The sequence below is a fragment of the Aulostomus chinensis genome, chromosome 16, assembly GCF_037954235.1.
Source record: "Aulostomus chinensis isolate RoL2024-O1b breed Wild chromosome 16, RoL_Achi_v1.0, whole genome shotgun sequence".
In the NCBI taxonomy this organism is placed as follows: domain Eukaryota; kingdom Metazoa; phylum Chordata; class Actinopteri; order Syngnathiformes; family Aulostomidae; genus Aulostomus; species Aulostomus chinensis.
In genome coordinates, this window is record NC_141335.1 from 1,016,115 (window position 1) to 1,022,245 (window position 6,131).

The window sequence follows — 6,131 nt, forward strand, 5'->3', positions numbered from 1 at the left end:
GTACCAGTTCTGGAGAACTATCAGATCCCTGTTGGGTCTGTTTCCAATTGATTAGGAATCCATTATGGATCTGCTTTTACTCGCAGCATTTCCTGCGTGTGCGCGTTGTTTCAGCCGGCTGCGTCGTGCATTCCCTCGGGGTGACAATTAGCTCACAACAAGCACTTGTACTCCGGCTCAGGGGACAATTAGCAAGCAGCGAGTTAGCGATTTGTCATGTTTGCAACACAATAGCACAACACAACCACCCACAGTGGAATTGGTTGAGTTATGAAGCTGCCATGTAGATCCTCATAATCAAACTCTCACACACATACACACACATGTACACACACACGTACACGTACTAAGGTGGCGCCTGAGCACACGGCGAGCTGCTGGCAGGACAGCAGGCACATGATGACCTCTTCAGACAAAAACCTCCAGACCACAGTCGCCCCCAGACACCCCGACCAGGAGGAGGACGAGTCCAGCTCCACAGGACTTGGGCCTGATTCCGGTCCGCTGTTTAAGCCGCACCCTCATTTTTGGCTTCATCAGGTGTTGTTTAGCACGCGGGGACCAGAGTGACTGTAACGCTCAGTGTAACTCCTCGGTTGTCAGACTGATTGCAGCATCACGTCTTGCATACGATGTTGACAAGCTTCTGTACTCATTCTGCTGAAAGCTAACAGCAAACAGTAAAAGTAGTAGAATCGGAAACATGTAACTCAATTCATGCAACATTTTTTGTTGACAGAGGTCAGTTCCTCTGTGTAAAAAGAGGAAAATAGAGGCTGTAGAATTGAATCAGCCATTTTCATTTTCCTCCAGTGAAGTATTGGGTTCAGTGCTGAGATGATTAGCATTCATGTCTCCGGCTGCAGCCAGCGACCGGGAGGAAATGTCAGACCGCCACTGTTAAAGGTAAAATGTCAGAACTGCACGGGTGTCAATTGGAAAATCGAATCCATGGTTGATATTGTTTTCAAGACTCACGAGGTGCGAGAGGAGTGAGAACATGATGCAGCGAGGCAGAGCTCGAATCTGATTTCACTCAGTAGTTTTACATGTGTCACTCAAACTGCGGCGGTCTGGCCCACTGGGAAACGCCCAGAGGGTTCACGCCCTCATCAGTTCAGCTCACACTGATGAGGACCAGCCCGTGTTGTTCGTGGGTTCAGGCTGGGTTTTAATCACAGGAGACGCGTTGGTCAGCTGCAGGACGAAAAAGCCACAGTCCCGTCCAACAATCAGACCAGAAGAAAACAACCTCACAGCCACGTACGTTCGCCACATGCACGTAAATGTGGCGTCTGACAGATGCGGCTGCTGGGACCGACCTCTGCCTCCTGCATGTTAACGCATGTGCTGACTGGACTCAAACCCAGACAGGAAGTGAAAATATGGAGCCATTTTCTTCGTAGAGGCATTAAAATTCTAGGCGGTTAGTTGTTCTTGAACATGAGCGTAGGTGGCAGCCGCTGGAGGAAAGACGACCGAAAACGTTCACCATGTTACAAATCTTCAAGAGGAGATGGGTTCTCCCTCTCTCACCGTTCAGGTTTCTGTCTCTCGCTTTTGCTCTGTTTCTTCCCTCCTCCTCTTCCTCTCCTCTGCCCAACCATTTAAGTGCCTTCCTCTCTCTCTCTCTCTCTCTCTCTCTCCTTCCATGTTTGGCTTTATCTCAATCTGCCAGTGATGGATGACTCTGAGTGAGGGCCAGCGACTTCAGCTGGACACAAAACCACTGGCTCCTCTCTCTCTGGCCTCTGGGTGGTCGAGTGTGTGTGTCGGTTATCTTACTGATAGACAGCTGTGTGTGTGTGTGCGTGCGTGCGTGCGTGCGTGTGTGTGTATGTGCGTGTGTGTGATCCAGGCTGAATCTGCTCCAGGAGTCATCAGCTGCAGTGGGAAAGCCTTGAGGAAGTTTTCCCGTCTTGGTCTGAATTTAGTACCACGACCGTGAGTGGTTACCTGTGAGATCAGCATGAAGGATGGCTTCCCTCGTCTGTACCTGCTGATGGGACACACGACCACCTGTTCCTGAGGTCAGGAAGACTCCAGGGCCAAGTACTGCTAACGATGCTGAGGCCAATCAATGATGGTAAAAGTACTCTGATGAACTTTGGTCACAGAGAATTGAGTTTCACTCATGTTCCAAATCTCACTTTGACCAATGATTGACAGATGACAGATAATTGATAGATGATGGATAGATGATTGATAAATGATGGGGATGTGGAAGCGCCTCCATCCTGAGCTCATCAGTGGGCGTGTCCTTGCTACTGACCACTGTCATCTGATCAGTCACATCCACACTCATCATTATGCTGCTGATGTAACCGGTCACTGTGAGTTGAGGACCCTATAGAGACACACACACACACACACACACACACACACACACACACACACACACACACACACACACACACTATGGAATCACATTGCCTGACTGCCACTTCCTGTAACACATCAGGGTTTGATTGTACCTGCCGCTGAATCCTGATTGGCTCTTCTCAACATTCTGGTCACTCCTCCGTTCACAATGCTTCAGAATGCGGTTCATTCTCTGGCCCACACACCAACGTTCCACTCGTATGTGAAGAGAAACCAAGAGTACCTTCTACATATAGAACATGTGGTGTCATTATCATGGTCCTGAGAGACCAAAACTACACCAGTGGCCCAAACACAGATCTCACATTCTTACCCGAGTGTCAGCCAGCATCTGTTGCCATGGTTACACTGGTAGAGTTATTAACTTTAATCTGAACTGCAGCCATTGAACATATACACCTGGTCACCGGGACCACACCTTAGTGCCGAGACCACACCTGGTCACCGAGACCACACCTTAGTGCCGAGACCACACCTGGTCACCGAGACCACACCTTAGTGCCGTGACCACACCTGGTCACCGAGACCACACCTTAGTGCCGAGACCACACCTGGTCACCATGACCACACCTTAGTGCCGTGACCACACCTGGTCACCGAGACCACACCTGGTCACCAAGACCACACCTGGTCACCATGACCACACCTTAGTGCCGTGACCACACCTGGTCACCAAGACCACACCTGGTCACCATGACCACACCTTAGTGCCGTGACCACACCTGGTCACCAAGACCACACCTGGTCACCATGACCACACCTTAGTGCCGTGACCACACCTGGTCACCATGACCACACCTGGTCACCATGACCACACCTTAGTGCCGTGACCACGTGTGACTGTACCACAGCATGTCTGAGTCATTTGTTCAAGGTGAATTCTACCACTGAGAAATGGTTCTGCTCACAGGTTTCAGAGGGGATTTAGAGGCAAGGAGAAGTTTAGTCTATTTAGAGGGAGCGCTGGATTTACACACATCAGTGCGCCAAGAGTTGGGGGTGGGGGGGCAAGGAGGAGGAAGAGGAGGAGCAGGAGGAGGGGGAGGGGTGGAGGTTTTCAAATGTCAAGTCCAGGGAGATTAACGAGCCAGCGAGGAGGACTGAGCTGGCTACCTCTCCTCCACGACGCCAGCGTCCTCGCCCTCTCTGTCTCTCTCTCTTTCTCCAGCTTTTCACTCTCTGACGTCCTCTTACCAACAACCAGCATGTACACATTCTTGTCAACCCCCCCCAACGTGCGCGCACACACACACACACACACACACACACACACACACACACACACACACATTCTGTGCCCGTACTTTAATACCCATACGCAGTGTTGGGAATTTGGTGAATGACAAAAAGGAAAAGCAGAGGAGAGAAGTGGATGCATTTTAAGAAGACGTGAAGACGTGGAAGCAGAAACCCGCTGCTCATTGTTATGCATGAAAAGTCTGCTAGACGTCTACGTGGAATGTGGAGGGAAATGGAGCGAATAACTGGAATTAATGGTCATAATTGTACCGTAGTAGACTGTACTGTAATAGACTGTACTGTAGTAGACTGTACTGTAATAGACTGTACTGTAGTACACTGTACTGTAATAGACTGTACTGTAGTACACTGTACTGTAGTAGACTGTACTGTAGTACACTGTACAATGTACAGTAATACACTGTAGTACACTGTACTGTAGTTGACTGTACTGTAGTAGACTGTACTGTGGTACGCTGTATTGCAGTATACTCTAGTGTAGTACGCTGAAGTGTAGCACACTGTAGTGCAGTACATTGTTGTGTAGTACACTGTACAGTGGTAGACTGTACTGTAGTAGACTGTACTGTAGTAGACTGTACTGTAGTACACTGTACTGTAGTAGACTGTACTGTAATAGACTATACTGTAGTACACTGTACTGTAGTAGACTGTACTGTAGTTGACTGTACTGTAGTACACTGTACTGTGGTACGCTGTATTGCAGTATACTCTAGTGTAGTACGCTGAAGTGTAGCACACTGTACTGTAGTACATTGTTGTGTAGTACACTGTACAGTGGTATACTCTAGTGTAGTATGCTGTAGTGTAGCACTCTGTACTGTAGTACATTGTTGTGTAGTACACTGTACAGTGGTATACTGTACTGTAGTATACTCCAGTGTAGTACAATGTAGTGTAGCACACTGTACTGTAGTACATTGTTGTGTAGTACAATGTACAGTAGTATACTCTAGTGTAGTACAATGTACAGTAGTACACTGTACTGTATTACACTGTACTGTAGTATATTCTAGTGAAGGACACTGTAGTACACTGTTCAGTAGTTTACTCTAGTGTAGTATGCTGTAGTATAACACACTGTACCGCCGTGCACTGTAGTGTAGTACACTGTACTGTAGTATACTCTAGTGTAGTACACTGTAGTGTAGTACGTTGTAGTGTAGTGCACTGTACCGTAGTACACCATTGTGTAGTAAACTGTACATTATTATACTCTAGTGTAGTACACTGTGTGTAGTAAACTGTACAATAATACACTCGAGTGTATTACAATGTACATTAGTACACTCTAGTGTAGTACAATGTACAGTAGTACACTCTAGTGTAGTACAATGTACAGTAGTACACTCTAGTGTAGTACAATGTACAGTAGTACACTCTAGTGTAGTACAATGTAGTGTAGAACCTCAAGTCGTTTCTGGACCATTTAGAGAAGTGAAGCTCCATTCAGTTCCTGAGGTTGTCAGGATGGCGCTGACATCCGAGCCCCATGAGAATCTAACTAATTCACATCAGGTGACAGTGGCTCCCCCAGGAAGACTGCAGGGGTCCATCAACATGGCGGCTGATCCCAGTCCAAATATCCTGGAGGAAGCACTCTGCACCCAGTGGATTCATGGACCCGCGCGAGGCCAGAGAGGAAGATCACGGGCAGGAGGAGAAGTCCCAGCCAGAACCATCAGCGCTATGCCAGACCTGTGATCCAGCGCTTGGCAGCCGGAGCCCCTGAAGTTCACTGGACCACCGGAGGATGGCGAAGACTCGATGAAGAGTGAGCGAGCGGAATGATCAGTGAGGACGGAGCGGAAGAGGACACCTTCACTTCCTGTTATTACCATGATGGATAACAAAGGTAAACCTGCTCAGCACCTCTGAATGAGCAGATACACGTTAGCTGACGCATCATCCACGTTAACATGGGCTCCCTGTATGAGTTCAGTTCCAGATTCTCCTGACTCCGAGTGGGGCCTCCATGGTGTGGGACCTCCATGGTGTGGAACTCTCTGGTGGTCCTCGCTCAGACAGAGAGGAGCCCTGATTTTATCGTCTGAGTGAAACTATAAAAATCCCCGTTTACTGATTTGAAATGTCTTCAAGTCTGCTGGGTTTGTTTGTGCTGAGTCGTTCTGTCCTCTGCATCTGCACAACTGTCTCATCCTATTTATGCTCTTTTAAGCTGCAAACCATCACAACATCACTTTTTTAAGGTGCTCTATATAAAGTTTATTAACGTCTGGTGGCGGCTGGGCGGGACACAGCGGCTCTGTAGGCGGACTGAGGGCCGCTGCTGTCTGCTCTCTGGAGTTCCAACACTTTGTGTCATCTGTCCGTTCATCTGACTTTCATCACACCTGGATGGAGCCGACACACTCTTCACCATCACTCCTCGTCCAACTACACGTGTCTCTGTTTCCAAGTAAATTAGTGCAGTTTCTGTTCCACAAACTCGGGAGAGACCACTCAAGAGTCTGAGCCGGGAGCTCCCC

At 48.4% G+C, this 6,131-nt stretch overlaps 1 pseudogene; it reads right to left on the reverse strand.

Annotated features, from left to right (window-relative positions):
- Positions 1-2,785: 2,785 nt before the first annotated feature.
- On the reverse strand, positions 2,786-4,924 carry LOC147247077 (uncharacterized; annotated as a pseudogene).
- Positions 4,925-6,131: the final 1,207 nt, after the last annotated feature.